General features: G+C 32.9%; 1 long non-coding RNA gene across 1 annotated transcript; it reads left to right on the top strand.

The window, feature by feature from the left end:
• The first annotated feature begins 844 nt into the window (after positions 1 to 844).
• LOC139846834 (uncharacterized) lies at positions 845 to 3,756 on the top strand. Its single transcript, XR_011759212.1, has 3 exons — positions 845 to 1,290; positions 2,325 to 2,392; positions 2,472 to 3,756. It is a non-coding gene; the product is annotated as an uncharacterized lncRNA (long non-coding RNA).
• Positions 3,757 to 15,145: the final 11,389 nt, after the last annotated feature.

The raw sequence follows: 15,145 nt of genomic DNA, 5'->3' as shown, positions 1-15,145 counted from the left end.
ATCAATAAAAGCTGCTATATTGAGAATCTCAAACAGTTAATTGTATGAATGTGCATGAACTTTTGAAAAGAGCATGTGTTCGCCGGGGTAAAACTTAAACCCACCTGACGATTAATCACGATTTTTGTTCCTCTGAATTCGAGATTCTGAACAATAACATAACTTCACTAATCGTTATTGATCACCGGAAACTTCATATAATCGTTCGCCGGAGACTTTGGAATCACCGTCACAAACAATCAAACTCAATTTCTGTCTCGCTTTCAGCTTTCACTACAGCCCAGATTTGTATTTCATTTTATTCTCAAGTAATACAACTGTTCGATGGCCCCCAATTCCCTCGCCCCCTTCCACCGTAACCCTAACTTTGCCGGCAACAAATACTAATAAATTAATAATAATTAATTGCTAGATAAAGTGCTAGTTTTGACCAGCACCGAAAGAATTGATTTTTGAAAAGGCGTTGACTGACTAAAGTTTCCGGCGAGTTTTGACCAGAAGCATCATACAGTGGTTGGTGAAGAAAGTGACGCTGAATACAGTTAGGGTTTCGGTGGCATAACCTGCGCGTCGGAAAGTGTAGGGAAGGCCGAGAACGTCGGCGCCAACGATTGCGATGAAAACATTTGCGAAAGTCTTGAATTGGGAAGAAAGATGAGCCGATTTTGATGAATTTTTTTTTTTTTTTTTTTTTTTTTTTTTTTGATAGGCAAAAAGCCGATTTCGATGAATTGAGAAGTGGGGTTGTTTCTTTTGGGAGATTTAATACATGATGAGCTCATGATGATGAACTTGCTTCTGATTTCTGATTTCCTATTGTTTTCTTCAAATCCCATGATCGAAATTTACCACTTTATCTTTTCTTCTGTAGATATCTTAACTCTTATCTTATCTTACCACTATACATAGAGAAGTTTTTTCCCATCTTCACTTCCCGCTTCTGACACGTGTCATCATATAAGTCGCGGAACAAATAACCGGTCGGGTTACCCAGTTGGTTCGGGTTTCATCCCATCTACTTGCCGGACTCTTTTCAATTGACACCACCTGCTTCCACCCTACGCGGTATCAACCTCACCAATTGACACCACTTGCTTCACACCCTCATGCTTCATTACACGCGCTGTTCGCCAATTGCCGCGTCTAGCATTTTAATTCGACCAAATTATAACTTGTCGTCAGCTGAATTTTGTGATCGATCAATTCCCTTTACAATTTACCTTCTTCTTTGTTTCTTTCTCGCTTCCGCTGGACTTCCGCCCAGAAAAAATCATTTATGAACCCTAAAATGTAATTTAGCTATCTTTTGTTTCTTATGCGTCTATTTATTAATTGTTGTTGTTGTTGTGTTTTAATATGTATGTTAAATAAATGTTAATGTTAATGTTAAAGCTGATCGTTGATTTGTTTGAATTTGTTGTAATTTATTGTTGGTGACCTAAATTGGTTGTCAGTGTTGTTGTTACTGGGTATATACTCCGTATATGTTTCTAATTGTTGATTTCTTAATTGATCGTCTATTTCTGTCATCCAACAGCTTCAATATCATTATCACTCTACCAGGTAACCTTCTTTAATGTATCTCTCTCCTTCTTTAATTATTGACAATTATTATATACGACCGGTACTTGAAAATCAAGGCTCGCACATAAGTTGATTAAAAATCATAACTGTGATGTGTGTATCTATTATTTACGCTTAACGTTAGGTTAAAAAAGGGTATGTTGATATGTATTGTAAGCCAGTAGATTGTTTCATGAGATACTTGAGATTAAGCCGTGGTAGTTACAGATTTTAAAGAGATAAATGTGTCTAAAGATGTCAGCATATGGTCATCATGTAGAATCGAGTATATGGCTCGTTGTTTCTTGATTGCTGAAAGATCAGGTAAGTTTTTTCGGTCAGAGTTTTTGGGTCGTCAGTGTTAGGAAATGTATAGATTGAACATTTGATTTATTGATTCTTTATGTTTGATCTATATGTCATCTTGTACTGATATTATTTAGTTGGGATTTTGTTTTTTGTTAATGACTTTTTAACTGCATTGTCGGTAATTACGATCATGTAAAAGTAGTGAAGCTACAATTCTTGAGTCTTTGAAATCTGATAATCAGTGTTTTGATTATTGCTAAGTGGCTGCTTTCACATTATGAGATTAATAAACTCGAAGTGTATACTTTGCTTGAAGTATGTGAAACTGTTGCCTTCATATAAATTAAAGGTCATTACATGAAAGAGTTGAATATTTTTGTGTCATTAGTTGTGAATTACTTCAATATAATTAAGCATGATGATGGTTAATGGTGTGGTGTTAATGTATATAGATGACATCCTCTGGATCAGCACCTTGCAATCATAGCAACCCATAGTTGTGCAACCTACTGTTGCGTAGGTGAATTGCACATTTGTTAATCCTTACTTTACATAGGAGTCACAAAATGTAATGGACTAATGGGTTGACCTTTATTCAGAATTACCGTCTTGATGGAGATAAAAAAGCCAACCAAAGAAGCGAATGCACAATTGGTTTCAAGTTTCAACACCAAACAAGAAAGGATCAGACCTAAGCGGGTTTACGAAGGCATCAGGGATTACATCCTGTCTAATAAGAAAGATAAAGAACATTCTCTAATATCTGAAAAGGTTAGCACTACAAAACCAATCTAGAGAAGTTCCTGTCTATGTTTATATTCTTAAGGTAACATACACTACTATTTGCAAATGAGCTAACAAAATCTAGGATAGAATGTTGATGACACCTTAAAAGCGATAGGGTCATAGATAACCTGAACAGAGGTGGACGATGTGGTTTTCTCATTTACGATAGTGTAGCAGCCCCACACGTTACTGGAAATCATGCTAATTTGGAGATGACTTCTTAAGCTATTTGTTGTAGCAGTTACTGTTGTACCAGTTAGCAATATCAATATTTTCAACTCATAATGAACCACACTAAATCTCTTTGATCCCAATACAATTAGTTGTAAGTGATTAGGACCCGACACCACATCTTAATAGGACACAAAAATATAATATTGCACCTACTTATCGAGGCTGAGCTCCTTGAAGCAATAGGCTTCAGCATCCAGACTATACACATAGTCTATAGTGGTTGCATCTGCTTGAATTAACTGATTTTGAAATCGTCTTGCATCAAAAGAGGCAACCTGGCTTGACGTAAAGCGTCTTAAGCCAAGGGTGGGTTGGTTCAATACATCTTCTGAGGATCCCCTTGCAGTGGTTGGATATAATGTAGGCTTACTTAATGGTGCAATCCACGCAGTTTTCCTTTAGGGTAACGCTCTCCTCACTCGGTTATTGCTTGGGATACTTTCTTTGCCATGCAAAATGGGTGGGTTGAGCAGACTCGGCGACAACTTCCATCCAGGAGCTCAACATTTGCATAAACAAGTTGAGTCATATAGGATTTAATTATATTCATGAAAATATCAATGAAATGAATTAGAAGGTTATATTCATTAAATATTGTACATGCGTCTTACATGTATATGCATATACATGTCAAATAAATAGGAGTTTCTTTTTTAAACATGTGTCAGATCAAATTCTATTTCTTGTGCTCCAACAGAGTAAACTGAAGTACAGAGTATGTAGTTACTTTGATGGTGGAAAGTTAAGATGTGTAAGTGTACAAATAAGTTATGGAGATATTAAAAGAGGTGGATGGATGGTTCACTCTCTCAAACTACAAGTTACTGTTTGAGCATTCTTGGTGTATGTTTGTGTACTTCTATATGCCGATATGTCTCTTTTCATACTCAAAGATTTTTAATACTTTGGATTCTAGGTTGTCTTTTTTACTTTCTGATTTTTTTTTATAGACAAAATGGTGGAGAATTCTATTTATAGAGTTATATAACATTTCTGACTTGTATAAGTTATGTTCTTACATTGCTAATGACTTGGAGAAATTTTGAGCAAGTGAATTTGTGAGCTCAAAAGACGGCAAGAAAACGGTACAAGGACCTGTCTAGATGACTAACAGAGGAGCTAATACATTTTAAATAGCAAACTGGGCCGTGCGTATGCACGACATAAGACCTACTAGTATATGTATATATCAAACGTGTGGTTGGTGTTGGTATAAAGTTATTTAAAGTTGTAATTTAAAAATAATTTAACATTATTATTAAATATTAATTTATTAATATTCGTGTAAATTACCTTATAAGTTGTATCGAACGCATAAGTATCAAAGGCATCTAGTTGGTATATAAAGTTAATTAAAGATGTAAACTTGGACTAGACTAATTTACCCTCACGTGCCTATCACATGAAGAAACTTAACGCCAAGAATTTAACGAGAGTTAGGCTGAAGGTCATTCATGCCAAAGTTCGAAAGTTGAAGGTTAACGATGCCAAAAAAATAAATAAAGGTTATCCATGCTATTTGATACAAACATCATGAACCAACTGTGCAATTTTGTCAAAAAAAATACTACTAGATGACACTAGTAAAAGGTTAAATATGTATTAAAAATGTTTTTGTTCATAAGGTTAAATTAGTAATTTACAATTATTTGGATATTACGTTCAGTACATAAAAAAAAACATCAATTATTTAAACGTGACTTATTTTGCACGAACATTAAATATCCACAGTATTCATATAGTGTTCACATTTAGATTTTAACAAGTCGATAAAGTGTAAGAGTGGTTACTTTTCAATTACCGTTCTCAAACAATGTCAATTAGTATGTAGTAGTTAGGGATGACAATGGCCACCCGATCCAATGGATATTCATCCGATTCACCGGTTTCGTGATGGATATGGATGAACCTAAATGGGTATGGATACGAATATGGATGAATCTAAATAGAAATGGATATGGACATTGATGAAAAGTTTCATTCATGGATATATCAATTAAAACTCGAAATACATATACAAATACATAAATATGGATATATGCTTTCATATTTACTATTTAAAATGCATTTACCGTTAGAATTACATTTTGATTTCAACTTTGTAATAAAATAGTTGTGATATATTACAATAAAACACGTATATCTAACTAAATAAACATAAAGATTACCTATTTAATTTTTCATTATCTACGTTTAATAGTAAATTTAACAAATTGAGTTCTATATTCGATAAATATTACACATTCTTGTGAATAATTTGTAATCATGTCATGTTATATTTATATTTACTATACTACATTTTGGTTTTTATCGCATATTAGGAAATATTATAACATTTTTTTAACATCCAACGGATATCCATTAACCCACTTAATCCAGTGGATATGGATATGGATACGGATGGATGAATTAAAAATAAATGGATATGGATGAACAAAAACTAAATGGATATGGATACAACATCACCCGATCCATATCCGCTCTATTGTCATCCGTAGTAGTAGTAGTAGTAAAGTAATTAGTATATAGTAGTAATTTTGATAAAAATTAGTTCAAAAAAATGGGAGCAACGTTTTTGTACAGTCCTTTAGTAAAAACTAGTTGTGGAGCCCGGGACTCCGTTTTGAATGCGAGTTAAAAAAAAGTCTTGATCTATTTTGTAAAAAAGAATTTTTTTCGACATCTAACATTAAAGGGTTGTTCCTTTTGTGAAAGTTGCTTCTTTTAGCGTTCGTTGTTTTTTTTATTTTAAAGTTAGTTGATCTATTTTGTAAAAAAAATATTTTTAGACATCTTTTGGTAGCATTGAAGGGTTATTCATTTTATAAAAGTTGCCCCCTTTATCGTTGAGGAAGAAAAGAGAGCAGGGAAAAAAAAAGTTAGTTAATTTTTTTGTAAAAAAGAATTTTTTTCGACATCTTTTGGTAACATTGAAGGGTTGGTTCTTTTACGAAAGTTGCTTATTTTATCGTTGGGGACAAAAAAAAAAGGAAAAAGGTGAAATGACGAAAATATCCATAATTACTATTGATGAATAGTGAAATAGTGTTTTGTCTATATATATAAATATAAATTTTAAGGGAGATTGAGGAGAAGAGTTTTTTAAAAAAAAAAAAAAAAAAAAAAAACTGTAGAACAGTAGTAGCCTTGTGGGTACAACTGTTTATGCGAAACGTACATGTTGATAAAGCGTAAAAGTGGTACTATTCACTTACTATTCTAAAAACTTTCTCAATTAATATGTAATAGTAATAGTAATAATAGAAAAAAGGGGCCTAATCTTTATATAGTTATTATAGTTTCAAACAAGTAGCACTAATTTTGTTACTCTTTTGGACTAGAAATATTAGTTTCGGCCTACACTGGAATTCAGTGTCATGCGGCATTATATACGTACCAACGGAGTTAAGGGCTTATGGGCTACGTCATGTAGTTGGGTATGTTTATTAATTTTACCTTTTTCATCGTTATCATTGTCAACAAATGTTTTGTCATGTATTCAGTAGCGGTAACAGGAACTTTTTTTTACCGGAGGTGAAATTTTTTTTACAACCGTAGTAATTTTTTTGAGTAAAATATGAAGGTTTTAAGACATAATATGAAGGTTTTGGGGCAACACATGGAGGCTTTGGGGCAAAAAAAAATCACTCGGGGCAAAAAAAAATCACTCGGGGCAAAATCGAAAACCCCAAAATTTTTGCACTAAAAATTGCAAATTCACTAGGGGTAAATGCCCCCCTGTCCCCACTAATTTTCGCCCCTGCATGTATTTGGATATGTAATTGTTTTTAACGACTATTTCGACATCGAATGTTCTAATTTGTAACCAACACACGCCTTAGTAGAAAATTCTTCACGCATCATAAACACATTGGGTACCCGGTGTGATTTGGATTAAACCGAGTGACGAACCCATAATAACATTCAAATTTCAGTATGCATGTAGGATCTTATAACATAGGTGATGTTATTACATAATCGCTTTGAAAAATTTCTTAAGTTTATCGATTATAAATAGGGATGGCTATGAATTAGATATAGATGGGGTGAGACGATATTTATATCTATATTCATTAAAATTTTCATTCATCTTTATTCATATTCATATTCATTTAATTTCATTTTATCAAATGAAAGATACCAAATATATGTCATGAGAATAACTATACAATAAATACAATGATATATACACACTAATAATTAATCCTTATTTAATGCACTAGGTTAAACGTGTTAATGGATATCGATTAGATATTGAAAAAATATTATAATATTTTCTAATATGTCATGGGAACATAAACGTAATATAACAAAAATAGATATAACGTGACATAGATAAAAATTATTCCACCAAACGTGTAATTTTTGTTAAGGATATAACACAGTTTGTTAAATTGACTATTAAACATAAATTATGACAATTAAATTTGTAATTTGTAGATTTATTAAGTTTGATATACATGTTTTATTGTCAATACTTGTACTGAATTCATTATATAGTTGCAAGCAAATTATATATTTGTAAAGGTAAATACATTTGTAACAGCTATTATGTATACATATATATCCATATTTATGTACTCCCTTTGTCCCAAATTAATAGTTATGTTTTGATTTTAAAAGTCTTTATTTCTTAACTTTGACTTTAAATAACTATTTTGTGTTATATAATATTTAATGAAAGCTATACCAAACGAAAAAGCACATATGAAACTTAATTTATTCATATAAATTTCCTCAAATGTTATATAACACAAATAAAGTTAATTAAAGTCAAAGTTAAGAATTAAAGACTTTCAGGAGTTAAAACAAGACTCTTAATTTGTGACGGGTGGAGTATTTATATATGTATTTTATCCATGTCTCATTTAAGTTCATCCATAACTGTATTTTTATTAAGTTAAATCATCCATATCCATTTTTAATCGAATGGATCGATTGAATATTCAATAGATCAGGTGAAAATTGCCGCTAGTTATAACGCTTATATATGCTACTTTGCGTTGTAGCTATGCTCAACTCAACCCTCCCTAATATAATAAACTATATAAAGGCCTAGTAGCTCACTATGTTGGGCCAGACAATTGGGCCGACAAAACAAAATTTCCCAGAAAATAATGTGTTGACGCCATGCTAACGTCGGCATGACGTAGGCCGTTTACAGTTCACATTGTATGGCTGTTATACTTATTATAATTACTCTTATATACTATTAACAACGCAAGATGTGGTCGTATTGGGCATTAAAGTGTGCCTTTCTATCCTAAACGTTGACGTATTGATTTTGTTATGTTTTTTCTTTCTAACTACACTACGAAGCTTTTTGGAGCTGTTAGCTTCTAGCGTTTAAGAAAAAGCTCCTGTCAAATTATATAGCTCCGTTTGTATGCAATTGCTTCAAGCTTTTAAAGGGATTAAAAAGCTTCAATGTGAAACGCTTCATAGATTAGCGTTTAAGAAATAGAGGAACTTTTTGGGACATAAATTACTTCATTACCCATATATTAATATATCCTAAAATGTTGTCCCACTTGCTGTCAACCATTTATGCGTACCATTTATGCAAACATGCAATGCAAAATATATATATATATATATATATATATATATATATATATATATATATATATATATATATATATATATATATATATATATATATATATATATATATATATATTTCCATAATTCCATTCTCTTTTCACTTGAACAAAAAAATCATCCTTGAAGAAAAAAGGAATGAGATGAAACATGTTCGTAACAATATTGCTACTTTAATATGGAATGATCGTTACCAACGAAGCATTGCTTCAATGGTACCGCGGTTACACTTGTGTACTCGCAGGGCTAGAGGTCTCGGGTTCGAACCTCGTCACCCGCTCTAGGAATTGAAACATTATTCCTTGAAGGTGGCCCAAAGGGAAGATTTTACCGACCCGTTCCGGGACTAAGATCTGGCCAGCCTGCCCCTCGGGATGGTTTAAGGGTCGGATCCTCAGAGTGTGGTTCGGGTTTCCTGCCCGAAAGCGCGCGTGTGTGTGCAAATGATGACTAGGCTTCGGTCCGGACTGATGCAAGCTTGCCTTTCAAAAAAAAATAAAAATATGGAATGATCGTCATTAATTATTTAGTAGTATTATATATGTTTTCGGTTATTAGTAGTATTATATATGTTTTCGGTTATTTGGTAATGACTATGTTTTATTAAACTAAAATAATAATATTTAAGTATTTTTTCTAGTGTCCATTTTTGTCATTTTATTTATTTTATAACAGCTCCAGCTACTTTGCCAAATAATTAAATACATTTAAAAAGCTTCAACTAAACGCTTTCAGCTAAACGCTTTCAGCTAAACACCTGCAGCTAAACGCTTGCAGCTTACAGTTAGTTTTGCCAAACATACCCTACATGGGATTGGTTATCGCAAAGGACACTAGAGCGCATGCGGGTGTTTTTTTTTAATTGTATATATATTTATTTGTTTGGTAGAATTATTATTTTAAATGGTTACTCACATTTCATTTCTATAGGGTTGTACCAAATATCAATATGTATATTCTAATTCTAATTATAAACTATGAAAACTGTGTTTAAAGTATATAAAGGAACCACTTATCGATGCAAATGATTTTCATCGATAAAGAGCATGTCATCTTTACTATTGAAATAATGTTGATGGTATAAAGCGAAATCATTTATCACGGCAACGCGCATCTATTATTATTCTTTATTATCCAAACAAATTCACAAGAAAACAACACGCGACGTGTTACCAACTCATGTTTGAAGCTAACCGGGCCATCTTTGATTAATGGGCCCACAATATACTAACATTAGGCGGATCACATGTTATGTGCTTGATATTCATGGATTTTCTAAACATTTAGGCTCACCAATAAACAAAATTTTACAAAGTAGTATATGAATTTAACTAGTTATCGAACCCTAGCTTCGCGTCGGGGGTTCAATTTTCAATGTATTTTATTGTGTTTAGTTTGTAAAATTATTTCTTGGCTAACGATCATGTCGTTGAAGCGCAACTCGAGTCGAACTAAAAGGTATAACCCGTCAAAGATTTAAATGTTATTTTACATCTCCTCGTTTCGCCATGATATTGTCGACTTTTAAAAATTTAACGCAAAATCAACGTGTATGAAAAATATCTCGAGTATTTATCGTTCTTTAAAAAGCGTCCGTTTTGCCTATAGTTAGTGACATTGTGTTCCTAAAATTATTTCGAGTTTAACGATGTTGTCGGAAAAATTTAACTCGTTGAATATTTGAGTGGAGTTTAATTAAGATTTTTTTAAAAAATAGTTATTTGACACTTTACCCCCTGTTTGGGGGTTGTTTTTTTTTTTTTTTTTTAAAGTTGGGGGGCTTTATTTGGAAACAGGAAGGAAAAAAAGTTAAATGACGAAAATACCCCTGATTACTATTCACCATGTTTGTCTAATAGTTAACAAGTTTTTGGGTTACCGCGCGTCGTTGCGGTTGAAGTGTGGTTGATCATATAAGAACTAAATAACGGATATTGTTTGTAATGTCTTCATAATTTTTTTTTCGTACATAACTATATGTTTTCATTTAAACTAATTTAACGTTAGTGATGCTAACGTAACCCATAAAATAATAGGTATATTTAACGAAGACATTATGTATTTATTGTTGAATTTATCATATTTTTAGGTCAAGATGGTAAAAATTATTTAAAACAAATGCAATTGAGATTTGAACACTAACCACTCAAATGAAACACAAACCTCTAACCACTCTTCTATTACTAATGTTGAATTGTAAGTAGAACATTATTTATTTAATATCTAAAAATAATTGGTTTTCAGAATTGCTTTAAAATAAGAACCAAAGCGGGAATCGAACCCGCGACAACTCAAATGGTAAGCGCTTTTGTAACCATTGTTCCATGGGTTGCTTTTTTGTTTGAATTAGAAAAATATGTATTTATTATCTTATACTATTGATTTTCAAAATAGGAGTAGTGAGTGGGCATTTGCTGTATGTTTTACCCCTCAAATTGGATTTTATTACTATTATAGGATATTGGATAATTCAACAGTGGCAATTGAAAATTTCCAATTTGTTATAATTTAGTAGGCTTATAACTATCTTTAGTGGCTTGATTCTTGACTGTAGATTTGGGGAAAGAGACGAACGAAAAATAGGATAGATGTTGAATTCGACAACAATAACAAATATAAATTAGAAGTTGAATAATATTAACTTGTATGTGGTAGCATTGCACGTGGAGCAAAACAAAAGCACTAAATTTAATTAGGTTGTGATGATTGGCTTTTGACTAAGGGGTTTTGCAAAGTGGGTGTCGATAAGCACAAGAAGGGATTTTTGAGTGTTTTATATATTTTTTAGCTTATCAACTTTCTGCACCACACACACATATATATACTACATATTTATCACTGTACAACTATTTAACAAAATTGTCTATACATGTAATTTTGTAACACTCCCCCTTGAATAGCAATTTTGTTTTGTTAGAGATCAACAGTAAGTTACTGCCTCGTTAAAAACCTTGCTAAAGAAAACCCAGTGGGAAAAAACTTTAGCTTAAGGAAAAAGAGTGCAGCATGGAGTTGACTCCCCCTCAAGTAGACATCGCTTCAGTTGTTACATCTTTTGAACATGTCTCATGCCAATGTTATGAACGTGTGTTCTGAAAATAGCAGTTGGAAGTGCTTTCGTGAAAAGATCAGCAGAGTTTTTGCTGGACTGCACATATCTCATTTCAATCTGGTTGTCCTTAATGAGATTTTGAGTGTATGAGAAGAATCTAGGAGGTATGTGTTTTGTTCGGTCACTTTTGATATACCCTTCTTTCATCTGTGCTATGCAAGCTGCATTATCTTCATAGATAGTTGTTGGACTTTTATCGCGTTCTAGTCCACAAGAATCAGTTATGAATTGTGTCATTGATCTCAACCAAAAACATTCCCGAGTAGCTTCATGTAATGCAATCACTTCAGCATGATTTGATGATGTTGCAACAAGTGTTTGTTTTTGAGAACGCCATGATATTGCGGTACCTCCATTTAGGAATACATATCCATTTTGAGATTTAGCTTTATGTGGATCAGATAAATAACCTGCATCTGCATAACCAACCAAATCTTGTTTTGATTCGTTAGAATAAAATAATCCTAAATCAGTAGTTCCTCGAAGGTATCGAAATATGTGTTTGATCCCATTCCAGTGTCTTTTGGTAGGAGCTGAGCTGAACCTTGCCAACAAATTAACTGCAAAAGAAATGTCAGGTCTTGTATAATTTGTAAGATACATAAGAGCTCCAATTGCACTAAGATATGGTACTTCTGGTCCCAGGATATCTTCATGATCTTCACAGGGACGAAATGGATCAGTGTCAACATTAAGTGATCTAACAACCATAGGAGTACTTAATGGTTTTGCCTTGTCCATATTAAAACGTTTTAAAATCTTTTCAGTATATGTTGTTTGATGTACAAGTAAACCATTAGGCATATGTTCAATTTGTAAACCAAGGCAATACTTGGTTTTTTCGAGATCTTTCATTTCAAATTCTTTCTTTAGAAGTTGAATGGCTTCATGGATCTCTTTATTTGTACCTATGATATTAAGATCATCAACATAAACAGCTATGATCACATATCCGGATGTTGTTTTCTTAATGAAAACACACGGGCAAATAAGATTATTGGTATACCCTTTGCTTATCAAGTAATCACTTAATCGTTTATACCACATGCGACCCGATTGTTTCAACCCATATAAAGACCTTTGTAACTTGATTGAGTACATTTCTTTGGGTTTTGCATTGGTTGCTTCTGATACCTTAAATCCTTCAGGTATCTTCATATATATATCACTATCAAGTGATCCATAAAGATAAGCAGTCACAACATCCATGAGATGCATTTCTAAATTTTCAGAAACTGCCAGGCTGATTAAGTATCTAAAAGTAATTGCATCCATAACAGGAGAATAAGTTTCCTCATAATCAATTCCCGGTCTTTGAGAAAAACCTTGAGCTACAAGTCTAGCTTTATACCTTGTAACTTCATTTTTCTCATTTCTTTTTCGCACAAAAACCCATCTATATCCCACAGGTTTCACATCTTTAGGTGTGAGAATGATAGATCCGAAAACTTTTCTTTTATTGAGTGATTCAAATTCAGCTCGTATTGCTCCTTTCCAATGATCCCAATCATGTCTATTTTGACATTCCATGACAGATTTTGGTTCTGGATCATCATCATCATTCATGATGTCATATGCAACATTATATGAAAATATCTCATCAAGATTTTTCATTTCATTTCGGTTCCATAATATTTTTGAATGTGCGTAATTGATTGAAAATTCCGTATTGACATCATCAATCTCCTCTGCAGAAGGAGTATTGATTTGTAGTTCTTCTTGAACACTTTCTTTTACCTCATTATCAGCTGATTTTCTTTTCCGAGGATTTTTATCTTTGGAACCAATTGGTCTCCCACGTTTCTGGCGTGGCAAAGACTCTAGAATAACATTATTGCCAGTTTTTGGAATTTCAATTCGAGCTGGAGCATTTGCTGCTGGTATATATGATTTAGTCACTCTTTTTGTATCTGTAAATGCATCAGGCAATTTATTTGCAAGTTCTTGCATATGCATTATTTTTTGAACTTCGATCTCGCATTCTTTTGTGCGAGGATCAAGATACATTAATTGAGGTTCACACCATGAAACATCATTTTCTTTATTTTTTATTTCTCCCCCTAATCTAGGGAATAATGTTTCATTAAAGTGACAATCAGCAAAACGTGCTGTAAAAACATCACCCGTCATGGGTTCAATATATCTTATTATTGAAGATGTTTCATATCCAACATATATTCCCATCCTTCTTTGAGGACCCATTTTAGTGCGTTGTGGTGGTGCGATAGGGACATAAACCGCACAACCAAATGTTCTAAGGTGGGAAATATTTGGCTGATGACCAAAAGCAAGTTGCAAAGGAGAATATGTATGACTTGCGCTTGGTCTAATGCGAATCAATGATGCAGCATGCAAAATTGCATGGCCCCATACAGATACTGGGAGTTTTGTTCGCATTATCAATGGTCTAGCTATTAGCTGCAATCGTTTAATTAATGATTCAGCTAAACCATTTTGTGTATGCACATGGGCAACGGGATGTTCAACAATAATCCCAATAGACATGCAAAAGTTATTAAATGCTTGAGACGTAAACTCACCGGCATTATCTAGTCTCACCCTTTTAATAGTATAATCAGGGAAATGTGCTCTCAATTTAATAATTTGAGCAAGAAATTTTGCAAATGCCATATTTCGACTTGATAATAGACAAACATGAGACCATCTACTAGATGCGTCTATTAGAACCATAAAATATCTAAATGGTCCACATGGTGGATGAATTGGTCCACATATATCACCTTGAATTCTTTCAAGAAACATTGGTGATTCTTTTTCAACCTTAAGAGGTGATGGTCTTATTATCAACTTTCCAAGTGAGCATGATGTACATGGGATAAGTGCATCATGAGGGATCCTTTGATCCGCCAATGGATGTCCATATGTATTTTGTATTATTCTTTTCATCATTGTTGATCCTGGGTGACCTAATCTCTCATGCCACAAACTGATCATTACAGGATCACGTAATTTTTCTTTAACTACCACATTTACTTCAGGTACATTTATATGTGTATAATGTAAACCAGAATGAAGTCTTGGTAGTTTTTCAATTACACGATTCTTATCAGTGATACTTAAATATTTTTCATTTTCTGTTGTCACTGACTGATAATCATATCCATTTTGGTATATGTCAGAGAAACTTAACAAATTTCTCTTTGACATGGGAGAAAATAAGGCATTATTTATCAGAAAATTCGTACCATTTGGTAACATGAATTTTGCCTTTCCCATTCCTTTTATTAAGTCCACAGGACCTGATATAGTATGTATAGTTCCTTCCGTTGCTTTCAAGTCTGTGAAATATTTTTTAGATTTGAGTATGGTGTGAGTGGCACCACTGTCTGCAATACAAATATCTCCACCATTTGACTGATTTTTTACTCCAGCAGTATACATCATGAACTTCAAAAAAAAAATATGAGAAACAAATAATGAGTATATAATTCATCAATATATTACATTCAAAACATGTAACAAACGATAGCACATAATAAGGAAATATGTAGTAAACTAGATATGGTGTAGATTGAAAAT

Source organism: Rutidosis leptorrhynchoides, chromosome 5, assembly GCF_046630445.1.
Source record: "Rutidosis leptorrhynchoides isolate AG116_Rl617_1_P2 chromosome 5, CSIRO_AGI_Rlap_v1, whole genome shotgun sequence".
NCBI lineage: Eukaryota > Viridiplantae > Streptophyta > Magnoliopsida > Asterales > Asteraceae > Rutidosis > Rutidosis leptorrhynchoides.
Note: the sequence above shows the minus strand (reverse complement) of the source record. Positions and strands in the feature narration are given on the sequence as shown.